This window comes from Canis lupus, chromosome 33 (genome assembly GCF_003254725.2).
Source record: "Canis lupus dingo isolate Sandy chromosome 33, ASM325472v2, whole genome shotgun sequence".
In the NCBI taxonomy this organism is placed as follows: Eukaryota; Metazoa; Chordata; class Mammalia; order Carnivora; family Canidae; genus Canis; species Canis lupus.
The window spans coordinates 26,205,926-26,231,628 of NC_064275.1; the positions used below are offsets into that span (position 1 = coordinate 26,205,926).

Consider the following 25,703-nt stretch of genomic DNA (forward strand, 5'->3'; position numbering starts at 1 on the left):
CCTACCCCACATCCCTGAGCGCTAGGATTGGTCGTCGTGAGCAGAGCGCTGGACTCCCGGGAGTCCCCCTTCTTTGGAAATCATCTCCCCTCCCTGCACAGGTGGAAGGGAGGACGCCCCGCAGGTTTAGGTGTACCTCCGCCCTCCCCATCAGAGCCCCTTGCACCGGGGGGAAATGCGGTCAAAACAGGCCCATCGATGTTTCCCCACGACAACCTGGGTGTCTAACCCCCATCCCCGCCCCAGGGGCAGGTCGGTCATTGTGGAGGAAACTGGAAGGAGCCCCGTGGGCCCCGTGGGGTGGCCTTCTCCCGCCTGTCATGTGGGCTGAGCGGGGGAGCAGATGAGGTGGCCACCTGAAGTCAGAGAGCTGTGACAGCATCAGACCGCGGAGGCTCCCTGGAATACTAACAGACTCTGGTTCCCGATTCCAGCCCCTTCTCGAGGTCTGACTACTTCCTCCCTCCATGAGCCATGAGCTACTCCTGGATCCTTGTAATAAAACCTTGCATTTTCGCTGAAGCCAGCCAGAGTTGTCAGACCAGGAGGCGTCTCACAGCCTCGTGTCCTCTCTTGCCTCCTCCTGCCCCAAAGGGGCCTCTGCACTGGTGGGTGCTGAGGGGCAGGGGGCCCTGCCCGAAGGCCCTGCTGGCCCACCAGACCAGACAGGGGGCTTGCAGGAAAGCGCTCCGGGGCTTCCTCCTCCCCGTGGCCTTCAGCCAGGATGCAAGGGGCTTCATTAGCCTCCCCCAGGCCCGCGATATGGACTGTGGTGCAGAGGAAAGGTGGGACCTGGGAGGTTGGCAGGATCGGTCGGCTCTGCTCTGTCCACCTCCAGACTTCATGCTGTGACGCTTGCCCACCACACTGCCGTGCTTGTGTTCTTGTCTGTAAAACGAGGACACTAGGGACGCCTGCCTCGGAGAGGTGTGAAGATTGAGTGGGGCTCGGAAGAGCCCCCGACCTGGGTACCTGGGTGGTGCAGTCAGGTAGGCGCCCGACTCTTGATTAGGGCTCGGGTCATGATCTCAGGGTCGTGGGATCGGGTCCCAGGCTGGGTTCAGCGCTGGGCGTGAAGCCTGCTTAAGGGTCGCTCTCTGGCGCTCCCCCACCGAGGACCGCACCTGTCCTGAAATGCACGGAATAGGGGGGTGGCTATTGTTGCTGTTGATGATGAGTAACTCACTCCCCATCTGTTTAAGGCCTTGTTCAGGTCTCAAGTATCACCAGCCAGGCACCATTCCTGTCCCATGCGGTCTGGGTTTTCATTCTTATAACCAAACATGCCTGAGACAAACAGGAATTTCTATTTCTAGCCTGACCTGACATTAAAGTAATCTGGGCGTCTCTCTATGGGGGGTGTGCAGCAGAGACCCCCGATCTGCTGGAGGGCTAGGAGGACCACGGCAAGGCCTGAGCTCAGGGGGCCACCAGGCCCGTGTAGCTCTTCCTGGAGGATCCTGCTTTGTTACCCATAAAACAGGGCTAGGAGCTCCCTGCCTCAGGACCATGGAGCAGGCCCTTAGGAGATCTGCTCGTATAAATGCTTTCCTGTGCACAAAACCTTCACTAGTCGCTGAAATGTCTTCCCAGGCTCACCCACTCGCTCGTTTATAGGATGCTTCACTGAGCATTTGCTGAACACCCGCTATGCGCTGGTGCCTGTACAGACAGGGGAAGTGGGGGAGCGGTGGGGGGGGGCCTGGCAAAAGTACGGTCCCTGCTTTCAAGGAGCTTACAGTTTAATAGAGGAGAGGAGACAGTTCCCCAAGGACAGACACAGCAACCCAGGGCCTGGGGCCGGACAGGTAAGGGGGCACCGAGAGCCTGTGCTTTCATCCTGCCTCCCGTCTCGGAGCCACTTGTCACTGGCACGGTGGCAGAGTTCTCCAGGAGTGGGGGAAAGGGAGCTGGAGCACTCCTGCTATTTTGGGAAACCTTCAGTGATAAGGAAAACATTTTCCCAAATCATTGGCCAGAGCTTCTATTGCCTTCTCTCCGCTGCTGCCCCAATTCCCTGTGGTCCTCGATATGGGATCACTCTAATGATGCTGGGAGGCGTGTGATGCATGTGCTTGCATGTGAGAGAGGATGCACACCCACACAGGCACCCCTTGAGGACGCCTCGCCTTCCACGGGACTGCTCCAGGGCTCATTTCCTTCCCCAGCATAGACAGTGGGAGGAGGATTCGCTGCAGCCCGGGGAGGGGATGAAATTGCTGAGTGTGAGGGAAAGAAAGCAAGGGAAGGGCAGAGGGCCAGGGCCAGAGCGGCTGCAAGGCCCAGGTACAGAAGGACCTTTGCTCTCTGGGGCAAAGGATGAGGGAGACAGGGGTGGAGTGTGTGTGTGTGTGTGTGTGTGTGTGTGTGTGTGTGTGAGAGAGAGAGAGAGAGAGAGAGAGAGAGTAACCCCCTCCTCCCCCATAGAGCCCAAAGTGGCCCCCACTGCTTGCTGGAGAGCTAACTTGCCCAAACCTTCCTGCAGTGGGGAGAAGCTGAACTCAACATTGGAGACCATCTTCATTCCCCAAGCCATTCAGGACGGGGACAAACAAAGGGGTCCTAATGTCCTGCCGGTGACAGTCCTACAAAGCAGATGGAGGCCTGGGTGGAAGATGAGCAGGAGGCAGATTAGGAGGGGGGCCTGCAGACAAGGTGCCAGGTGCCCTGGGAAAGACAAGAGAGAGGAATGCCGGGTGCTGGAGGTCTAAGATGCCTCCTACAGGAGGGAGAACTCCTTAAAGGAAAGAAGAGGGGGGGCTTCCACAGCCATCAGGGGTGAAGAGCATTCCAGAATGACGGGATGGCAAACGGTACAGGCAAAGACTTGGCCCTGGACCATCCTTACACAATCTAGCAAGGCTGGAGAATTGGAGCAGAGGGAGCCGAGTCTGGAGAGGAAGACCGAGGCCAAAACAGGGGGACACTTTAAGAAAAAACCTAAAGCGTCAGGAGGTTTCCTTCTGCTGAAAAGGCCTAGCTGGTGGTTGGGGCAGTGGAAGGATGTGGTCAGATCTGAGCTTTGGGAAGTCGGGTGACAGCGGGCAGCAGGGGCAATGGGTTAGAGCGGGTCACCCGCCTGCAATCACAACTTCGACTGTAATCGGAAGGGAAAAGACAACCTAGGACCCTAAGGATGAGGGCTTAAATAAACACGGCCTCCGTGTATCAAGAAGTGCCACGAACTGTGCTAAGCTCTTTCCCTGCAAAACCTCACGGCAATTTGGCAAGATCGCCGAGAGATGACCCTGTGATTGTCATTCGAAGATCATCACTCACAGCTGATAGGAAGGCCGCGCCCAAGGTCCCAGTGCCAGTTAGTAAGAGAGCAGGGATTTGAACCCAAGACCACGCACTGGGCCACTCCACACACCCGGCCTTCCCTTGAGGAGAACTGGGCCCAGCCCTCCTGGCACCTTCCAGAGCCCTAACCCCGCACACTCTCCCAGCAGCCCTCAGAGTTTAATTTGGGTTCCTGAGTTGCCTTCCCAATCAGGGAGAGCACTTTCGGGCTATAAATTATTAAACTGACTTCTTCCTGCTGCAAATCAGTCTCCTGTGAGTTTGGGCTGCGGGAGCCAGTTTTCCAAGTCCTGAGCGCCTATGGAGAAGGAAATTCCAGAGGTTGCCAGACCCCAGAGCCGGCACCCCCGCAGCACACCCCCAGCACAGGCCCCACAGCCAGGGGCCAGGCGGGTGGGGGGCCAGGGATGCTTCTTTCCTGCTCAGCCCAGGAGCCCCTGGACCTCTCAGAAGGGTGCACCGCTCCTCCTGGCCGGCCCCTCCCTCCTTGCTGCCATTCAAAATCTCTCCTTGGCTGCCTGCCTGGGAAAGAGGGAGAGAAAGAGAAGGAAAAGAAAAGAAGAGGAAACAGGGGGAAACCAAAAGCAGGAAAGAATGCATTCTGTCTGCGGTTTGGTAAGGAGGGGAGGGCGTGGGGGCGCCCCTCACTCCCCCACGGGGGCCACCAATGCCATCCTCCCACCCACCCATCACTCACCACTTGGGGGGCAAAGCTTAGCCAAGCTCAGCACAAAGATAAAATTGAGATGCAGATTCCTTCCCATTGCTCTGAATAGAGCAGATTGGATACGGATTTTCCTCTTTTCTTCCCATTTAGACCATCTGGGCGACTGGGGCCCAGAGGGAAGGTTGGGACCAGGTGGGGGAGGGACAGAGACTGCCCAGCAGTTTTCAGCTGCAGAACCTGGGAGCAGCGAGCCCTCCCACCCTCTTTCCCAGGATCAAGTCTATTCCCTGCCTGTGCAAGATGTTCTCTGCTCTGCGACGGGGCAGGTCCCGGTTGGGCTCCCCTCTCCTCTGTCTATTCCTTGCAAACCCCAGGCCGTGCACGGGCCCTGATGGGGGACGGGCCTTCCTCCTTGCCGTCTCATCCACGTGCCCCCAACTGCAGTTACACACCGTGGGAAGGTAAGAGGGAAATGCTATCCCACATCAGGGGGTATCCTATGCTCCTGATGCCATTTCATCCATACAGTAACCCTGTGAGGCACGCGCTGTTATCATGCCCACTCCACGGCTGGGGAAACTGAGGCACAGACCAGTCCAGTAGCCTGCACAAGGGCAAACTGGTAGCCAGATCCAAACCCAGGCAGTAGAGCCGCAGAGCTTGCCCCTTGCAGAGTCTCAGTGCCCCGCGCAGGAACATGGCACTATTTGACACAGCCTCGTGAGCTTCTCACCAGGGCTCAGGCCACCCCGGCGATCTGTTGCAAGCGAGGGTCCCCTCCCACACGGTCCCCAGTCATTCTGTATTTAGGATCACGGAGCCAGGGCTCGCTCCCATGAACGAGGTATGTCCGCACAAGGGGAGAACAGGAAACAAGAACACAAAGGGAATGTTCACATCATTTGGGAAAGCAAGCAAGTGTGAACCTCATGAGGGCAACTTTGTGGGAGATGACGCATGTGTGGAGGAAGGTGGACCAAATGCACGAGGAGAGGACCGCTGTGGGGAGGGGATGCGTGCATTGGACCCCGACGCTGCTCATAGTTGCAGAGCAGCTCGAGTGCAGTAGGGCGAATGAGTGTTTGTTCACGCCAAGCTCAGGTAAGCATTATGCATGGTGATGGTGGTCCCACTAAGGGGGTGCGACAACGAGTAGGGCTTTTCCCCCCAAACAGTCTGTAATATTTTATTGTTTTTGCAAGGAAAAGGAAAACAAAGACTTGCCTACTTTAATTGCTGGAATTAAATGCTAAGGATGTTGCCAAACACAAATCAAGCTTATCTATTCATTAGAGCAGCCTTCTTTTTCTCCTCCCCATGGGCAAGCTCTCTCCGTGGAAACATTTTGCTATCAGATATTCAGTTGCTGTATAAAATGAAAACTGCATTTGAAAACATGCCTACAGCTCAAAAATAGAAGGCAAATCCAGCTAAAGGCCCAGGCTTCCTTGGGGTTTCAATGACAGATTCACTTACTCGACGTAAACCTTTGCAAAGAGGGCCCAATTCCACTCAACGCTCCCGAGCGTGGTTCCTCCACACCCGGAGAGCCCGTGCTCCCAAAGAGATGGGTGGTGCCGGCGCGTGCAAGCAGTGTGGACGCACTTAATGCCACCGACCTGTACGCTCACAACTGGCTAAACTGGGTTGATGGGAATGTAAAATGGTGCAGCTGCAATGTAAAACAATATCGTGGTTCCTCAATAAATTAAAAGTAGAATCGCCATCTGATCCAGCAAATCCACTTTGGGTATACACCCCAAAGAACTGAAAGCAGGGACTCGAAAAGGTATTTGTACACCCGCACCCACAGCAGCATTATTCACAACAGCCGAAAGCGGGGAAGCAACCTCGGTGTCTACTGGCAGATGAACCGTGAACAAAATGTGGTGCGTATGTGCAATGGGCTATTATTCAGCCTAAAAAGGAAGGAAATTCTGACATACGCTACAGCCCGGATAAACTTCGAGGACCTAAGACTGAATTAATATAAGCCAGACACAAAAGGACAAATACTATGTGATTCCACTTAAATGGGCAGATTCATAGTAGAGACATTAGAGTGGTGGTTGCCAGGACCAGGGAGATGGGGTCGTGGGGGGTTGTTATTTAATGGGTGCAGAGTGTCAGTTTGCAAGAGATGGATGTTCTGGGCTTGGATGGCCATCACGGTTGCACAAGTGTGAATGCACCAATACTACTGAGCTGTTCACTTCTGAATGGCTAAGGTGGTAAATTTTATCTTCTGTGTATGTTGCCACAATTAAAAAAAAAAAAAGAGCTCCCAAGATCCATTGGGCTGAGGAAGGAGGACCAGGAGCTCTCAGGAGGTGTGCTGCTGACCCCGCAAATGCCCGGGTCTTCCCTCTGCCCTCCCCTCAGCGTGGGCCCCCTGCCAGCCCCTCATTCTCTCTCCCGCAGGACACCCTCACCCCTGATCGGAGCAAAGCGAGCCCCATCCTGTCCACCCGCACCTCGGCTGCGTGGCTGGGATGTCGAGTGGCTCAGGGATGAGGTGTGGGCAGCAGGAGAGGGGGGCACCCGGGAGACCGCAGAACTGGCTGGAATCACTAGGGAAAGGGGAGGATTTCGGGTGAGTCCATGAGCGCGAGGTGAGGGGAGGCAAGGGAGAGGAGGTTGGGGGTGAGGCCAGCCTTCCCGACAGACCGTGTGGTTGCCACTGTCTCGGCCTCCTGGCGCTGCTGTAACCAGTGACCACAGACCTGGTGGCCTCAGACTACACACTCGTCCTCTTACATTCTACGGGCTGGAAGTCCGACATGGGTCTCCCTGGGCTAAAAAGTCAAGGTGTCGGCAGGGCTGCGATCCTTCCTGGGGGCTCCAGGGGGGCACCCATGTCCTTGCTTTCTCTAGCTTCCAGAGGCTGCCCATATCCCATCTCCAGAGCCAGCAACACTGCCTCCCTCTAGCCACCCTTCCACACTCACAGCTCCCTCTATCACAGCTGGGAAAAGGTCTCGGCTTTTAAGGACCCTCGAGATGACGATGGGCCCACCGGGCTAATAATCCCGGATGACGGGCAGCCCTGGTGGCGCAGCGGTTTAGCGCCGCCTGCAGCCCGGAGTGTGATCCTGGAGACCCGGGATCGAGTCCCACGTCGGGCGTCCTGCGTGGAGCCTGCTTCTCCCTCTGCCTGTGTCTCTGCCTCTCTCTCGCTCTCTCTGAATGAATAAATAAATAAATATTAAAAAATAAAAAATAAAAAATAAAAAAAAATCCCGGATGACCTCCCCACCCCGGGCCTTAGCTGAATCACATCTGCAAAGTCCCTTCTGCTGCATAAGGTGACACCCTCAGAGGTTCTGGGGGTAAGGACATGGGCCATGACTCTGCCCACCACCCCCACCAGATGCACTCCCACCCAACTCTTTACACGTGACAAACATTTCTGACACCCGGAGGTGCATCTGGGCCCTGAAATGTGGAAGAAGGAAGAGCGGCGGCCAGTAAGGGGGTCACCGGCAAGTCATGGCCCCACAGGCTGGGGGCCGAGGGTTGGGGGAAGAGGCCGCTGAGCCCCTGGCCGGGGGCATGGTGTGGGAGCCCGAGGGCTGGGGAGAGGGGACCAAAGTCAGGGGGAGAGCACACACAGGGAAGGGGAGCAGTGTGATGGGGTGGGGGGAGAGGACCTCCATCAAACGGGAACAGGAGAGCATGGGAGAGGCCTTCCAGGTGAACTGCGCTTCACGGGAAGAAATTCTTGAACTGTCGGCGCACAAGTTTTACCAAAGGCTGATTATTATTCACTTCTCGAAAGGATTTTCCGAAGCGTTCTTCAAGTAATGAGTTCCACTGTGTTCTTAAAATAGGATTTACACCCAATTTTTCAGTAACACATAAAGGGATGCTTGTAAATCTATTGAAATGAAGTGAGACCAGTAACATCTGCTGCCTTCTGTGCTGGGGGTGTCAGAGCGAGCGGGAGGGAACCTCTGCTGGGGGGCCGGGCCCAGACTGCAGCCCAGAAACCCCGGCAAGCTGCCCTCCTCCCACGCACGTACAAAGCCACGCTGGAGAGCTGAGAAGAAGGGGGGCCCCACACAGGCTGGGGACTAGCCCCAGGCCTCTCGGGCTCCACAGCCCTGCTCCTTCAGCCTTTCCAGGGTAGGAGAGAGTCTTTGGGGTGGCAAGGAGTTGCGTGTCCGTGTCAGTTCCAGATGCTGCACCCCTCCTTCCGCGCACACTGACGCAGGGCCGCTGCTTACCTAGTGGGTCATTTCTCGGGATGATACTGAAACTTTCCATCAGGGACAAAGTCTTTCATTCTAAAGTTATTCGAGAAAAAGACTCCGGGTGTCCTGAAAAGAGTAACACTGCCACGATGTAAATGGTTGGTTTCATGGGTCTTTGGGGAACCAGCAAACAGGGCAGCAGGAGGAGCAAGGGCTTCAGCCCCGTTTCCCTCCCCCAGGGGCATAGAGCTGGCTGGAAGTACCCCTGGGGCTTCAAGGCAAATAAAAGTGGAAGGCGCCATCGACCTTGGACACCATACTCCCTTCTCTGTCGTCACATGTCCAGCTTCCTCCCAACCTCTCTGCTGGCCCCAACTTTCATTTCTAGCTCTTTCTCCCAGGTATGTGGTTCTCCAAGGTTCTAGTCTCAATTCGGTCTTCTCTCACTCTGACCTGCTCCCAGGGTGATCTCAGCTCCCACTCCCTCCTTCCGGGGTTCCCACTTGCACCCCGGCTCCATCAGTTCCCCAGATCTCCAGCCCCTCACTCTGAACTCCAGACCCCATGGCCATCTCCACAACAGGCCCGCTGCAGCCTGCCCCAAATTAATTTGCCATCTTTCTCTCTTAACCTGCTCCCTCCAGATCCCCCATTTCTGTCAAAGGAACTGCAGCCCCCCCAGGTACCCTGAGGCTCATGTCTCAGCATTCCCAGACTCCTCATCTCCTACATCCAATCCATTGTCAAGTCCCGGCACTTGTACCTCTGCAGTGGATCCCAAGCCCAGGAGTCCTCAGGGGCAGCAAAGACACACGAACCAGGTGGATAGGGAGGGGACACAGTGGAGGATGGGAAGCATGGACCCCGTCTGGACAGGACAGCTGCCACTCAGCTCCCTCTTCTCTAGCTGACACGGGCCGCGACCTGTCCATTTTTAAAGAATGTCTACACATTTGGATTTATGTGCAATTCCCTTATTTTTAATTTTTTTAATTATTTATTTATGAGAAACACACACACATAGAGAGAGGCAGAGACACAGGCAGAAGGAGAAGCAGGCTCCATGCAGGGAGCCCGACGTGGGACTCGATCCCGGGTCTCCAGGATCACGCCCTGGGTCAAAAGTAGCGCTAAACCGCTGAGCCACCAGGGCTGCCCCCCTTATTTCTTAAATGCTGGTAATTAACTTGCATTTTTTGAAATCCCCACATGCACCAAACAAAACCTGTCTGTTTGTGACCTCAGGCCTTCAGCGTCTCTCCCACCGTTCCGGTTCTCTCTGTTCCCAAAGCCGCTATGCCAGCACGTCTACGCTCCCCCCTCCTGGACAAGGGAACCACCTCCTCAGGGTCACCCTGGCCCACTTTCTCCATCTTCCCTCTCCTGGTCTCAGGCCCCCTGCACCAATGTCATGAGGGTGAAGGAGACAGATAAGAGAGGGCTGATGCCACTCAGGGTAACAGAGCCATTAATTAACAGAGTTAAACATCTGGTGTTTAATTAACACTTTCCCTCCTCTTTCATCCTCCCTCCCATTTTCCTTTCCCAAAGGGATTTCATGGTGGGTAAAAAGTAAAGTGGAAAGCAGGAGGGCAGAAGGCAGATGTGGGGAATGGGATGGGGCAGGTCGCAGCTGGTAGTGGGGTAGGGAGGGGAGGGGCACGAAGGAGAGGGGCAGGAGGGTCCCCATGTGCAGAAGGGGAAGAGGGTGGGCTAGGATGAAGCAGGTCTATGATTCAGCAGGAGGGACTCAGATCCGTCCAGAAGTTGCTCTGGCAGGAGCCAGGGGCAGAAGCTCAGTGCCTAAGCTCGTACGAGGAAGTCCACAGCTCTTCTTGGGGCAACACTAGTGGTTGCCTCCCTGACATCCACCCCCCACCCCCTTCAGTCACTGAAGGTGCATAGTTCCAGCCCACGAGAAGTAAGCAGAGGTCAGCTACAGATCCTAGGAGAGCGCTGCTTTCCTCACAAGAGAACAGTCAGCTGGCACCAACCCCTTCCATCCTGCCACCTTCCTGTCTTGCAGAGGAATGCGACGTCTTGAGCTACGGCAGCCATCCTGGCACCATGAGAGAAAGGCCCATGAGTGACAGGCCGAGACCAGCAGCTGCAGTTACCTCTAACCACCTTGGAGTGGTTAAACACGTCCTCACTTTGAAGGTCATTCTGGTGGTGGTTTTTGTTACATGCGCCAAAAGCATTCCTGGGGGACACCCTCCCTCCTCTAAAACCTCTTCTCTCTAGGGAGGTTAACAAACTGATCACTTGCTTATTTAGAGTTGAGTGAAGTCAAGAACAGACACTGCTGTTCAGAGCATTTCCCAGCCTGGACTGCTCAGGACCCAGGATTAGGGTCTGGAAAGATGACAGCAGTGTGGGCCATGTCTGCATTAGATGGTGAGCTTCAGGGGGAGCACTCTCCTCACTGCCTCCCCAGAGCCAAGCACGGAGCCTGCCATGTAGTGGGAACTCAGCTGACACGTGTTGTGTGAATGAATGGATGAGCGGATGGATGTGCCACTGCCTGGCACGGGTCTCCCAGTGACAACCAGCTGGCAGGAAGGGATTATTTAGCAGCTAGCTTGGATCTAGCTGATTCAAGACCCGCCTTCTCCAAGGCCTGCCTGGAGCACTCCTCCCCTTCAGGAGACCCCCCACACCCATTTCCTATGGCGCCCACCTACCCACTTGGTTGCCAGTTGATCCAACCTCCCTGTTTGTTATATATCTGGCTCCCTGGTTGGACTGAAAGGATCTTAGGCAGATGCCACAATCTTTTTAAAGTCCCCAGACACTACGAGGGTCTTGAACCCTGAAGACAGTTGATAAATATTTTTCATTTGAGGTTGATGCTTTGGAGGAGGGCTAAGAGGTTGATGATTTAAAGAGCTCTTTTGAGGAAAGAGCCCTCCTAACAAAAATAGTCCCCAGATGTCTGTGATACTACCTGAAATTTTACTGTTAGAAATGGACTACTTGGGACCCCTGGGTGGCTCAACAGTTTGGCGCCTGCCTTCGGCCCGGGGCCTGATCCTGGAGTCCTGGGATTGAGTCCCACATCGGGCTCCTTGTATGGGGCCTGCTTCTTCCTCTGCCTGTGTCTCTGCCCTCTCTCTCTCTCTGTGTCTCTCATGAATGAATAAATAAAATCTTAAAAAAAAAAAGAAATGGACTACTTTGACTAGCTGAGTCACCTTCAGTAAAATACTCCACCACTGACCAACAGTTTGTGCAGTGGGAATTAATAATAATAATAATAATTAATAATAATAATAATAATAATAGCTATTTCACAGTGCCCTCTTGAGAAGCCAGTCAGCATGAAATTTCATTGTAAGGACATTTATTAAAATAAGCCTTTACATGTGATTAGTCTTGGAAGAATTATCCCAATAATTATTCACTTTTGAGTGTAATCTTATAGACTTTAGAATACAGAAGAACCTTAGACTTTCCCCTTCCCAACCACCCCACAAATGACCTCTCTATGATCTTCAGAAATACATGAGGAACTTCTTGAGTTTAATTAATGTGGCTTTTCACAAGAGAGAAAGAGGAGAGGACAAATGTGGGGTTGGAATAGCTGTGTAGCAGGTGCTGTTGGCACCCTGCCCAGACCCCCATTCCTGGGCCAGAGTACCCATCCCCCACCCCCCCAGCCCCCGCCCCCTTCTTGAGAGGCTGGCCCTGAGCCCAGGGCAGTCTCCTCGTGGAGTTATGTCTGGGAGACTGGGGGGCAACCACGACTGATGCAGAAGCATAAAAGCCCAGTCCCCTGTCCTGGGGTACCAACTTCTGTGGTGTAATTCGTGCCCCAGAGCTCGCAGCAGGACCAGGCAGGCTTCCCTGGAGAGCGCATCTTCATCTCCCATCCTGCTCCCCTCACCCCTCCCAGGTGATTCCCAGGGGCTCTCCCTGTTAACCCCTTGGGCAGGAAGGCCAGCTCAGGCTCCGCTTCCAGGGAAGCTGTCCTAAAACCGGTCAGTCCTTAAGAGGCTTTGCCGAGGAGGGCTGACAAGGAGCTAGGGGAAGGAGTGAGCTGGGGTCAAGACCAAACTGCACAAACTGGTCTGGGGCTCCTAACCCCTCGCCCTGTGTGCAAGACAAAGCGGGGGGGGGGGGGGGGGGGGGGGCAGGCCCAGCCCTCAACCCCCTCCAGGCCCCGAACCGAACCTGGGAGCAGAGCTGGTGTCTGCACCTCCGTCCTCCAGGCTGCCCTGCTCTCCTCCACACCTGCCTCCCCAGCAAGGAAAGGTGTGAATCCTCTCCAAGGCCTCATGATGTTTTCCTGGAAAACTGTGAATTTAAAAATCAATTGGTCTCCATGTCACCTGATTGCCAGGATGGGCCCCCAGGAATGCTTAGGCTCCTAGACTCACACAGTATTTGGGCAGAAAGAGCCTCGGGGGATAGTGTGCTCCCCTTTGCAGTTTAATTTGGATTATACTCCTGCATCGTGCTCTCCCGCTCATTATAATTGTGATAATTACGGGCTGCTTTAGTCTTCGCTAAGCCATTTACACAGCTGGACAGAATCAGAGATGCATGGATGCTAATCCCCCCCTCCAGGCCCTCTTTTCAGGGCTTGTCTCTCCTGGAGCAATGAACCTGAGTCAGAAGGAACAGTGGACCTGGGGGTGATCTAGCAGTGGGGCGGGGTGGACCGAAAGGACTGGAGGGGTCCAGGCCCCCAGTACTGTCCTTTTTATTTAAAAATACTTTACCTATTTATTTTAGAGACAGAGAGAGAGAGTAGGGTTGGGGGGTGGGGAGAAGCAGGGGGAGGGCAAGCCGACTCCCCACTGAGCACAGATCATGACCCGAGGGGAAAATAAAGAGTTGGACAGTTAACCAACGGAGCCATCCAGGCGCCCTAGTACCTTCCCGGTTAGATTGGAAGAAGGGCAGCTCTTTGCCTCCCAACCCCTCCCCGCCAACACAACCGGAAATATCTTCTTTGCAAGAAAGGGCAGGGGGCAATCGGGTAAATCTGGATCTTCCTTCCGACACTTATCAAGGGCCCTAAGAAATGCCACGGGGCCCCAAATCTTAGGGGCGGACCACGTCTCTTTCTTTGGGGAGCGCCCTCTTTCGAGAATTCCTCGATTTTCCGCTCACTCGTCAATGCTCACATCCGAATCCATTTTCCTCGCCAATGACTCCAACTTGCCAAATTCAATACCTAGTCTTCCGGTGAAAATACATGGTTTCTGTTCTCTGATAATTATAATTATACCTAAGCTTATTGTGTTCTTTATTCCATGACAGTGTGCTAATTGTTTCACAAATGTTATCTCATTTTATCCTCACCGCATGCCTGTAACATTGGCTTTCTGGACCTTTGAGGGATGAGCAAACGAAGAGGTAGGGTCGCTTGTCCAGAGTCACGCAGGGAGTGGCTGAGCCGGGATAGGACCTCAGAGCCCTTTGGTGGCAAAGCCTGTGCTCTTAGCCAGCCTGCTTCCTGTCTCCAGACGGGGCTGCTACAGAGGTGTGTTCCTTCCAGAAGGAAGGTGGGCGCTGGTGGCCCGGCGGGGTCGGGGGGGTCGGGTGCAGAGCAGGGATGCATCCCGGGTCTCCGCCACACCCCTGTGTCCAAGGTTGAGTCCAGCTCAGTCCCGGTCCCACCACCCAGAGCTTCCTCCCCACCTCCCACTCCATCCCACTCCGTCCCACTCCATCCCACTCCATGCTGGGTTCTGGGTCCATTGTCAGTCATGATGACCTGTTCCAGCCTCAGCCCTGGGAGCTCCAGCTCCAGCTCCACTTGCTCCATCCATCCCCCCTCTCCCCCCTGCACCTCACCACAGCCCCTGGGCCTCCCAGCCTCCCTGGACCCCACCTGCACTTCTACTTCTGGGGCAGGCCAATCCCCACCCCAGGCTGAGCCGTTCGCTGCCCCAGAGCTGCAGCCACCGGCCTTTCTGTCCCTCTGTGGCCCTTCTGTTCCTCTGCGTTAGCCGTCTCTTTCCAGTCACTGCTCATCCCTGGGCCAACAGCGGGGGTGGCACAGAGCAGCCAGGCAGATAATCCAAGGTATGGGGAATGTAAAAATCATCTCTATTTGGCTGTGGAAGGTATTTTTGGACTTACAGTTGAATGTGGGTGTGTGTGATGTGCTGGGAATTCACAACACTTCAAACCAAATCCTGAAGTGAAAGCAGCAGGACCTGGCTGCTGGTTTGGGGAATCAGAGAACAGGCTACCCTGTTCCTATTTCCTGCTGGACCGGGTAGCTCAGCCTCTCGGGACATTCTCCTGACCTCCTGATGTCCAGGATCAGCCAGAGCAGAGCCGCTGCCTCTCCGGTCCCCCGACCCAGGGCCCGGGCTGCAGACTCAGAGGCCGGCTGCCAGGGGCTGGGCAGCCCAGTAAGCGAGGCCAGCTGGTGCAAGGCGGAAGGGAGCAGCAGGGGAGGACTGTACCCCCCTCCGAAGGGCGCAGCCGCTCCTCGGGGCAGCTGCTGCTCAGCTCCAGCTGATGACAGAAGCCAAACAAAACACATCTGTGAAAGAATTTGGCCCCCTGACAGCCGGTTTGCGATCTCCAGCCCAGGGGTTCCCACATTTTAGCATGCCTCAGAACCGCCTGGAGGGCTTGGCAAAAATAGGCTGCTGGGCCCCTTCCCCAGCATTTTTGATTTAGTGGTTCTGAGGTGGGGCGCAAGACTTTGCTTTTCTAGCAAGTTCCCAGGCGCAGCTGAGTCCGGGGCCACACTGGGGGAACCACTGTTCTAGCCTCGGGGTCCTGCTCTAGGCGGCCTGGTACCTCCTTACTTTCTCATGTTTGCTGGGCTTTTGTCAGTAAGCATCAGTCCCAGAAGCAGTCATGTCCTTCAAAGGCTGAAAGTCAGGGGCACCTGGGTGGCTCAGCTGGTCCACAGTCTACCTTTGGCTCCGGTCATGATCCCCGGGTCCTGAGATCGAGTCCTGCATCGGGCTCCCTGCTGAGCTTCTCCCTCTCCTCCCTGCTTGTACTCTCTCTCACCACCTCTGTCGCTCTCACTCAAATAAACAAATGAAATCTTACTTATGCCTTGGGTTCTGGGCCTGGAATCCACATCAGCCCAACTGCTGATGCCCCGTTTCCCAAGCCAACAGGCTCCATTAGGAGAAACAAGGTTCTTCTTTTGCCCTCTTTCTGGGAGATGAGCGGAATGGCCTCCCCTTGTCAGAGGCCCTGCTAAGTCTGTCCACTGGGGCACCTCTCTCAAGAAGGGCTGGATCAAGAGCCAGGAGACCGAGAGAGTTCCACGCGTCCTCCGCCCTCTTCCAAAGGGAAGGACCCACCAACACCTGGTCCTTGGGCACTGCCCAGTGGCTCATCATTCCCAGCAGACAGGATGGGCTGAGTCAGGGTCACCGTGGGACCCTAGGAATGCCATGCCTGAGGGAGCCACTCCTGAACAAGACACCTAAGTCCTTCGGAATACCTCAGAGCACGATGGGGAAACTGTCTGGTTAAAGGCTGTAAACTCCTACGGGCAGGACTCATGTCCTTCTCGCTCCGCTCTGTATCCCCGGCTCCTAATACAATACCTGACATGTAGACCCGAAATTATTTGTTGAATGAGACAATGACTACAAGATGGAACAACAACAACAAAAATACAAATAAATAAATAAATAAATAAATAAATAAACAAACAAATAAAATAAAAGATGGAACAAAGGTAGGGAATCTCTGCTCTTTGCCAGAGGGACTCTAGATAATGTGCCCACTCACGGCTGAAAGTTAGATACTCATAAAGCAGCCGACTTTGAGAAGGAAAATGTGGCAGGTGATAATTCTGCTCAAGGTAACTGATCGGAGATGTTTTCTGAATCCAGTGTGGGCTGCGAAGCAAAGGTATTAACGGGCCTGCTAAGAGCTGACAAGAATAGGGTCATATTCACCTCTGGATCCTCAGCCCCGATGTCTGTTAAATGAATGAATGCGAGGCTCCCATCCCGAATGCCCAATGGGGAAGGTGCTCACACATGGCTGCATGGGTGGCTCCATGCTTCCGCGGAGGAAGCTTCCCCCAGGCTTTCGGGAAGGCAGGTGGGGGGTGGCGACGAGAGTGTAGACTGTGCGTGCCCGGCCTCTCTCCCTGAGCTAGTCAATGGGCACGATCCCAGGCGGGGCCAGGCCAGACACTGTATGTGAATCACTGGGCACCACCGCCTCCCTTCTCTTTAAAAGAGGGACAATGACATCAACACCAGCAGTAATGACAGCTACGTCATGGACGTGGCATGGAGAGGAAACGCTTGTGAAGGTGGTGGCACCGTGAGTAGAGCAAGTGCTCAACAAATGCCTACTGACCAAATGAATTCATTGATCGGCCCACTGTGGCTGGGTCACTCTCCAGTCTAGACAGGTGGGAGAAGCGGCCCTCGCCTCTCCAGACAGAAAGCTCTTCCAAGGTCTCGTTTGTCTTCCTCCTACAGCAACACACAGCTTCTTACTCTGCTGTGCATGGTGACAGGGACTGGGGTGGCCGTTGGTGAGACCTTTCTACAAGACTAGTTCTTCAGTATTTCCAGGAAACCAGCAGTAACAGACTTTTGGGAGTCACGCACGGATGTTGTGAAGAGTGTGCACTGACTTAACAGATGATGAGTCCCGACCGGTGCAATTCCAAACCACACAGTAACACGTAAGGCTCTGCTGCCCTGTGTGAAGTGTGCCAGCTGTTGTCCCCGCCAGCCAGCACACTCTGGATCTCTCGCCTCACCCAGCTGTGCATGTGCAAAACTCGGCCTAGACCAGACATCCCCAGAACTGGAATCAAATAAAAGTCATTCGGGGCTTACACACTGCTTTGCACTATCTGTGCTACGGGCTACGGTTTGACTTTATTCAGCTCTCCCTTTAACCCACTAGCTCCACTCAAGCTCTTGGGCTAAGAGGTCCAGCCCTGGGGAGAGAGTTCCCTGGCCGTGGGTGAGAGTGGTTAGGATGCTGGCCTGGGGGCAGGTGAGGTGGCTCCGTGGAAAGGCTGGAGTCAGGGATCACACGTACCCCCTCCCCTCTGATGACCCCGTCAGATGCCCCGTGAAGTCTGCAGGCAGGCTGCCATTCCTTCATCCAACAGATGAGAAGTCGGAGGCCTCAAGCCCGAATGGTCAGAGTGTGAAGTTAACCCACGCCTGCCCTCCCCTGCTACACCTTCTCCGGACCTTGGGTACGATTTTCTCCCCAAGTCAAGCCTTGATGGCTCACACTGGATAAGGCTCTGAGCCACTGGAGCCTGGGAGCCTGAAGCCGAGAGCCCCTCCTCACTGATGACAGGTAATTCAGAGTGTCCACATACCTTGATTGGGAAGTCTGGGAGCTAGAAATGACTGAATCACACCATCCCCAGAAAAACAGCTCTTAATATCCTCTTTGGGGAGTGAGCAGGACTGCGACGAGGGCAAGAAAGCGAAACAATTGCTAGTCATCCATCCAGCCCGGATCCCTGGTCTCCCCGACTCTGGCCCGTGTTCAGGTTGCATTTCTGTCCCCTTTCTGCCTGCCCCCAGCTTTCCAGTTAGAGCAGCCAACTGGGCCTGGGTGCTCAGACCCCTGGGGGGAGCCAGCCAAGGAGCTGCCAAGCCCAGGGTGCGCAGGCCGGGCCAGCTCAGCTCCTGAGAGGCAGCCAGCCAACGATGGCACCCAAGCCTCTGTGCTGCAGGCGTGTCTCGTCCCCTACCTGAGGGGGGCAGAGCCTGGCAGGCTGCAGAAGGTGCTGGAACCTGCCCTCCTTTCCTCTTATGGCAAGGAAGGAAGCCAAAGAGTGGAGTGGGGTGGGGTGGAGGGAGGAGGGATGTAATATGGACAGGGAAGGGAACAAAGAAAATTGAACAGCTTGTCTGTTAAGGTCATGAAACAGAGGGAGATTTTTTCCTTTGGTTTATGTTATTGCTCTTACAGTGGTGTTTGTGCAATAAATAAAACAGCAAAAGGATAAGAGGCTGGAGTCCGTGCTCAAGCAGAGTTGGTGGGCTGAAGATTCCCAGGGAGGGCAGACAGTGTGGAGCCCAGCTTGGGGAGGCAGGGGGAGGCGGGAGTGACTCCAGAAGGCTTTCCTCCTGGAGGGCTGAGAGTTCTCTTTACCAGGCTCAGTTCCTGTTGGTCTGGGTCCTGCTCAGATCCCCAAACTTCCAGAACATAACTGTGTCCCACCTCACTGGGCAAGGCCATGGGGTGGCTGGGAGCTGGCTGCCGTTCCCTGTGCACGCCCCATCGGCACCCAGATCCATCTGGCAGCAAATAGTTGGCTGAGGGAAGCTGGGAGAAAAAGCCCAGGGACACCATCCCCCATCTGCTCCCCACACATGCTACACACTTCAGCCCAGGGAGGAAGAAGGCTCACAGGTGGTTGGCTGATGGGGACGAGAGGCTGGGAGAGAGACAAGGCACACAGAGCCCCACTGTCTAGCCCGAGCGAGGAGCCTTTCTAGGAAATGCTTCCATCACCCTCCCTCGCCAGGTGAGCCCCATTTCTCCTGCACAAACAGGGAAGACCCACAAATGGGTCTGAATGAAGGCCAGGTCTGGGGCTACACCACCACCACTTGATATGTGGACATGCACATGTGTGCACATGTGTGCACACTCAACTGTGGGCATGCCTGTGCGGGCGCGCACACACACACACACACACACACACACACACACACACACACGCCTACAAGGCTTCTCCTGCAAGGACAACCACAGCCTCCTCAATGCTGCCCCAGCCCCAGGCATCTAAGAGGCAGGTCCTTCTAGCTTGGGGCTCTTGAGGGGGGATGGGGGTGGGGCAGGGCACACGCTCAAAGAGCTCTCAGGTGGACAGTGTCCAGGAGGTGAGCAAGCCTTGGACTTGGTGGAGGGCAGAACAGAGAGCTGCAGCCCTGGGCCAGGGGATGGGAGGGGAGGAGGGGGGCTCTTTAAGAGAAGTACAGTGAGCTCTTTCTGACCTGGTATAAAAGCAGCCCTTCTTAGGGACAGAAAAGATGGTCAAGATCTGACAAAGCTCTTCCAGTGCTTAATGAATGTCCCTCTTTAAACCTGGTCATTGGTGCCAAAGTCCCTAAGCTCTGCATTCATGGAGCCCAGTTATAATAAGAATAACAGCTAACAGGCTTACCATTTGCAGGCATTTTTTAATGACTTTATCTATTACTCACCCTGCAGGTCCTGCCCCCACCCCCATCTCCTTTCCAGTAATGGAACTGCCTGGGTATAGAGAGGTCATGGTAGGGGCCTGCTGGAGGAACACCTGAAATGCAGGAATTCTGGAGAACGTGCCTGGAAGTGCCCCCTGCTCAGGCCCAAGGACAGCAGGGACGTAGAAGGGGGTAGGGAGCAACGTTGTGTTCCTTCCAGAAGCCTTAGTTGAGTGCCTACAGGTGTGGTCTGCCGGCAGCTGTGGGGAGCCCTGGACAAGGAGGGACAGAGAGTGGGCGCTGGGCCCGGGGCAGGGTGGGGGGAGGCACAGCTGAGCGTCCGCTTGCCAGGAGAGCAGCGCTGCCGGCTGGTGGCGGGGGACAGGGGTGGCCGCTTCTCTCCCAGCTCAGGCCTCAGCAGGCAAGCGCAAGGAGCTCTGAGAGGGGCCCTGATGCCTCTCGGGGGAGGGGAGGACCAAGGCACGGAGCTGCTGGCCTCCCCCCGCCCCCGCTTGCCTTTGCGTGAGCACCCACACAAAGCACGTGGCCCCAGGTTCAAACCCCAACCTGGGCATCCCTTTACCCCTCCGAGTGGGTGTCCTCACCTGTGTTAGACCAAGCAGGGCAGCTGTGAAGACTAGACAGTAATGTCTGCGAGAGCCCAGAGCGCTGGCTGCCACCTAGAAGGCACTCGGTCGATGCCAGCCGTTACTTGCTCATCATCATCAGTGTTGCGACTATGCGGACCCCGCACATCACGCAGTAGCCTCCGGAGGACGCTGCCCACCTTCCATCTCTCCTCTCCGACCTGCTCCACAGGGCTGCCAGGGCAAATCTACGGCGATGATGTGGCACATCGTTTTGCTGCTAATAGACCTTCCCCAGCTTCCCACTGCCAACACGATCAAATCCAAACCCTCTTTCCATCTGGCACGAGCTACCCTCCTGCCTCCTCTCTGGCCATTCCCTCTGCATCCCCACCTCCCTCAGTTCATCCCCAGGCACTTGCCCCCCCGCCCCCTTATCTTTGCTTCTACTCTTCCCTCCATGCAGAACACACTCTCCTCCAGAGGAAACCTCCCCACATTTCGGGGCTCACGCGAGGCCCGTTCCGACCTGCACCCAGGTACCGGCTTCCTCCGCTGACAGATGCAGAGTGTGGCTTACGGGACTCTGAGCACTGATCCGCCCTGGTATGTGTGGTCGGGGCTTCTCCAAGTGTGGTCCCTGCACTAGCAACATCCGCACACACCCCGGGAACTTCTAAGACATGCAAATTCTCAGCCCCTACCCCAGACCTACTAGATTAGAACATCTGGAGACCAGGCCTGGTAATTTGTTTTTTTTTTTTTTTAAAGATTTTATTTATTTATTCATAGAGACACAGCTAGAGAGAGAGACAGAAACACAGGCAGAGGGAGAAGCAGGCTCCATGCAGGGAGCCCGATGTGGGACTCGATCCCGGGGTCTCCAGGATCACACCCTGGGTTGCAGGCGGCGCTAAACCGCTGCGCCACTGGGGCTGCCCTGGAAATTTGTTTTAACCAAGCCTCCACACTCGGATGCACTCTCAGTCGGGGAACCACTGACACCTGACACCTGTACCCTGCAGGTGGTGCCTGGTGCACAGTGAGGAGTGATGGGTTAGCCCAGATCACCTGGGCAGCGTTGAAAAGACACTGCTGCCCGGGCCTCACCTGCATGGATTCTGATTTAATTGCGCCGGGGCAGGACCTATGCATCCAGGGTGCTTTTCCTCCCAACCTTGTATGAATACTTCCAAACACACCAAACAGTTAAAAGATTGTACAGTGAACACCTGTATACCCACCACCTAGCTTCCACCATCGATGTTTTGCCGTATTTGCTTTATCACATATCTATCCATCATCCCCCTACCCATGCATCCATCCATTTTATTTTTTGACGCATTTCAAAGCAGGTTGCAGACATCGTACACGTCACCCAGACACAGGGGAGTGATTTAAAATCCCTCAAGGTGGTTCCACTGTGCAGCCAGGGCTGCTCTGATCTCAGTTGGGAACCCCTGACAGCCTCCTACCCCCAGTGCCCACTGTGAAATGGGGATAATGGCGAGGATGTCGGCTCCGGTTCCCCCTCGTTTGCAAGGATGGAATGAGATCACATCAGAAAAAGCCCTTTGTAAAGGGAATACAATTAACAAGAACCAATTGCTGACTCTGGGCTCGAGAGAAAAGTGTGCAGAGCTGTCACAGGGTTGCCAGATGAAGCACAGTGTGCCCACTGAGGTCTACATTGCAGATGAATTATTTTAGTATAAGTATGTCCCAAATATTGCATGAGACACACTTATACTAAAATGTGTCTCATTGCCTTTCTGAAACTCAGATTTCGTTGGGCACCCTGGATTTCCATTTGCCGAATCCGGCAATAAGATATAAGCCCTGTCCTGTGGAAGGCAGCAGGGTCAGGACCCTCCACCCAGAGAAGAGTCAGGGCCGGGCCACAGCAACTCCTGCTCTGCTTGGCCAGGCTCTCTGGCGCTTTAGAGCACGTGCCTGCAAAGCCAAGACTGGTGGGCAGAGGCAGCCAGGGTCGGCGTTAAGCCGACATCTGCCCAGGTACGACTGTGATATGATGACCAGGGTCTTACATACAGCCAGCCAGTGCATTACGCAGGCCTTCAACTGATTGGACCAGGCCCACCCACATTACAGAGAGTAATCTGCTTTATTCAAGGTCCGCCAATTTAAATCTTAATCTCATCCCAAAATATCCTCACAGAAACATCCAGAATAATTTTTGAACAAATATCTGGGCACTGTGGCTCAGCCACGTTGGCACAAAATTTACCATCACAGCCAACAAGTCTCAAACGTTAGGGCACAAAAGTATCACTTGGGGAAACTGATTTAAATGCAGAACCCCCCCCCCCAGGCTCCACCCACTGTTTCTGATGCATTCGGTCTGGCATAGTGCCCAGGAGCCAGCATTTTAACCGTCATTCCAGATGGTTCCAATCCAGAAGCTCCATGGACCCACTTTGGGAAGCACTACAGTTTGAGCTCAATAAATACTTGCCAACTTAAGGAATGCTGGAGGCAACAGTGTGGGCAGGAAGATGTCCAAGCCAGGGCCAGGTCACCTCTGCGAGACCGTGTCTTGGGGGCTCTGGGGTGGAGGCAGTGATGGCAGACAGGGAGCCGGCCAGCTTGTCCTGACCCAGGTGGGGACCCACAGCAGCGTGTGGGGACAGACGTGGGGGACAGAGGGCAAGCCTTGCACCTACAGCAGCCCTCGCGCTGACCTGAGGGGTGAACCCCACAAGCTCCCCTCACCCCGCTCGGACCCCAGAATGCCCCGGTCTCTCCAGTGTGAGTCCGTGTACGTGCCCAGCCTCTCATGAGCCGATGAGATCATGGCTCAGGAATCTGTGTGCAGTCGGTTGCCCCTGAAAAGAACCACTCACTCAGCTGGGGAAGTGAGCAGCTGAAGGCGCACAGGCCAGCGGGGGAGGCAGGGCGCCGGGCTGCAGGATGGGGCTGCAGGATGGGGCCGCAGGATGGGGCCGCAGGATGGGGCTGCAGGATAGGGCCGCAGGATGCGGCCGCAGGACGGGGCTGCAGGATCGCAGCGTCCCAGTGCCAGCCAGCCGGCAGGCTTCCCTTCCTGCAGAAAGGAGGAAAATCGATCCAGGACAGTAGAAGCCCATTATAACACAGCTTGTTTTGTAATGGACTCCCATAAACCACGGGTCACAGTGATGTCCCTGCAAACCTCACAGCTAAATAGGAAACTGCCGGGGAGCGGAGGGGGGCAGGCAGACAGAGACGCTCGGTGCTTGATCGGCCTGTGTCCCAGCTTCGCGGAGCAACGGGACTTAGAGGAATGGTGGCCTCGGCCCCACGGACCACTGTGCAGCTCTGCGGGGATACGGAGGAAGGCCAGGGGCTCCTTTCTGGAAGATTCATTCGCTCTCGGCACTCCCCAGAGTGTGGGGGGTACTCCAAACACCCACGATCAGCTCAACCAGGCCAAGGGTGGGGGAGGGAAGAGGGCAGGAGAGGAGGCCGGGCCCCTGGGCACCTGTCACCATGTCCCGCAGCTCCGGGCTGCTCTGAGTCTGCCCCTTTCCCGTGATCTCCAAGCCCCCACGCTCCCTCACCCCCAGTCATCCTGCCCACGTGCTTTTGACGTCTCCAGCTTGTCCTGCGGTCGCAGAGTGGCTAGGAGTGGCGGTTCAGAGGGAGGTGTGGGATGCAAGGGACGCCTCGAAAAGAAAGGACAACGCGCTGGGGCTCTACAGACTGGAACAGGAATAAAATATCAGTGGGGGGATCCCTGGGTGGCGCAGCGGTTTGGCGCCTGCCTTTGGCCCAGGGCGCGATCCTGGAGACCCGGGATCGAATCCCACGTCGGGCTCTCGGTGCATGGAGCCTGCTTCTCCCTCTGCCTGTGTCTCTGCCTCTCTCTCTCTCTCTGTGTGACTATCATAAATAAATGAAAAAAAAATTAAAAAAAATATCAGTGGGACAGGAGGTGGGGTTGGGGTCAAAATCTTCAAGTCTCTGAAAGACTATCACCTGCAGGGGGTGACCAGAGACAGCCGTCGCTCTGAGGACAAAACAAGGCAACGAGGGTGTCAGAAAAACCAGACCCAACTCCCAGAGAGCCCTCGGGGGCGTCCGCAGGAGCTGCCCGGCCACCGGCCACAGCCCCCGCAGCCCCTGACCACCCATCGTGGCTTGTCATCCACGAGCATGACCGTGCTCTCCCGGGTGCACGCTGGACTTAGCTTGTGCCACCTCTGGGGGCCACGGGTCCCGTCTACGCCTACCACCTGCCGCGTACGTAGCGCGCACTCAGGCTGCAGCCTTTGGCCAGCTCTTCGTTGTGACTGGGGGTGCTTGGCGATCGCAGCGTTAATAAGGAGAGGCCGTGCACAGTGGAGGAGGCCCCCACCTCCTGGTTTCCTTCCTGTCCTGGGGTCCCCGGTAGACTTAGTCTCACCTCGAGAGGACAATCCCTTCAAGACGGAGCGACAGGCTACGTGTCCAGTTTTGCCGAGGTCGGAACCGAACGCCGGCTGTTTCCAGCACCCTCACTGTAATGTCTGGCCGTCTGGCTGGTCTTTTTGTCCAAAGCAGCACATTAGTCCAAAGCCTTGAGCAGAATGTTTCCAACAACTTCTTAGATTGGCTGGGCTGTGTCAGACCACTGGCAACTCCCAATCGTGGACAGGGCTTTACTTATTTTCCCTAAATGTATGGCCTTACACGTTTACACGTGGGCAAAGTGAAACTGACCCTGTTTGGGGCCGTACACACCAGCTGATCTAAGATCTCATCACTTGGAAGCTTTTCATGTCATCTACATTTCCTATGAGAATCTCTGCCTTTGGCTTCCCCCATGAGAAAAAGTATCATTTCCTTCTGTTCTGTTAGGCCAGTCTCTGACTCATGCGTGACACAAATCCCTCCTGTCCCAGAATGACTTATTGTGGTGTGGAGCCGAAGGACTCAACGAAGGTCTGTCTCCAGAGGTGTGGGATGCTGGGCAGGGCAGTGGAGGATGCGATATCGCCTTCTCTGGAGAGCTTCAAGGCCAGGGCAAGGCTGAGCATTCTAGAGAGCAGGGCTCTTCCCAGGGGCAGGGCAATGGCTCAGATTATTATAGTTTTTGTTTTTATCATGGTGAAACACACATAACACAAATTTACCATTTTAGCCATTTTTCAGTGTTTAGTGGCATTAAGTACGTTCACATTGCTCCCATCACCACCATCCATCTCCAGAACTTTCTTCATCTTCTCTCTTTTTTTTATTTTTATTTTTTATTTTTTTTCATCTTCTCTAACTGAAAGTCTGTACCCATGAAACACGGACTCCTCATTCCCTCCTCTCTCACAGCCCCTAGTAACCATCATTCTACCCTCTGTCTCCATGAATTTAACTACCCTAGGAACCTCATGTAAGTGGAATCATGGAGTATTTGGCCTTTTGTAACTGGCTTATTTCACTTAGTATAACATCCTCAAGATTTATCCATGCTAAAAAAAAAAAAAAAAAAAAAAAAAAAAAAAAAAAAAAAAAGATTTACCCATGCTGTAGCAGGTCTCACCAAAAAACAAAAACAAAAACAATTTGTTTTAAAGGAAGCTCTATGCCCAACGTGAGGCTGAAACTCCTGACCCAAGATCAAGAGTCACGTGCTCTACTGACTGAGCTAGCCAGGTGCCCCCTCACCAAAATATTTTTAAAGCATGTCAGCAGGTGGCCCTTTGGGGGCATGGTGAAGTAGGGATGGGCCCAATTAGCAGAGTGGCACCCATAAATATGGGCATGAACACATACTGGGGTCCCGCAGGACCAATACACACGTGCTTGCACACTCTCTTCCATGTGACTTCCACAAATCCCAGAGGGCTGCCCCCCTGCC

At 54.9% G+C, this 25,703-nt stretch overlaps 1 protein-coding gene across 8 annotated transcripts in view; it reads right to left on the minus strand.

The window, feature by feature from the left end:
* The window catches only part of SEMA5B (semaphorin 5B), a 118,755-nt gene that overhangs the window by 45,069 nt on the left and 47,983 nt on the right, over positions 1-25,703 (minus strand). For 2 of the 8 annotated variants that reach the window (XM_049105469.1, XM_049105467.1), the window contains exons 1-2: positions 24,276-24,757; positions 19,889-20,118 (exon numbers count right to left, since the gene is read on the minus strand). The exons of 2 other annotated variants lie outside the window; for them this stretch is intronic. The gene's annotated coding sequence lies outside the window, so the exon portion shown is untranslated. Of the gene's footprint in view, positions 1-19,888; positions 20,119-24,275; positions 24,758-25,703 lie in introns of those variants that run through there. 4 more of the 8 variants (XM_049105468.1, XM_049105463.1, XM_049105465.1 and 1 more) reach the window with 3 other exon arrangements.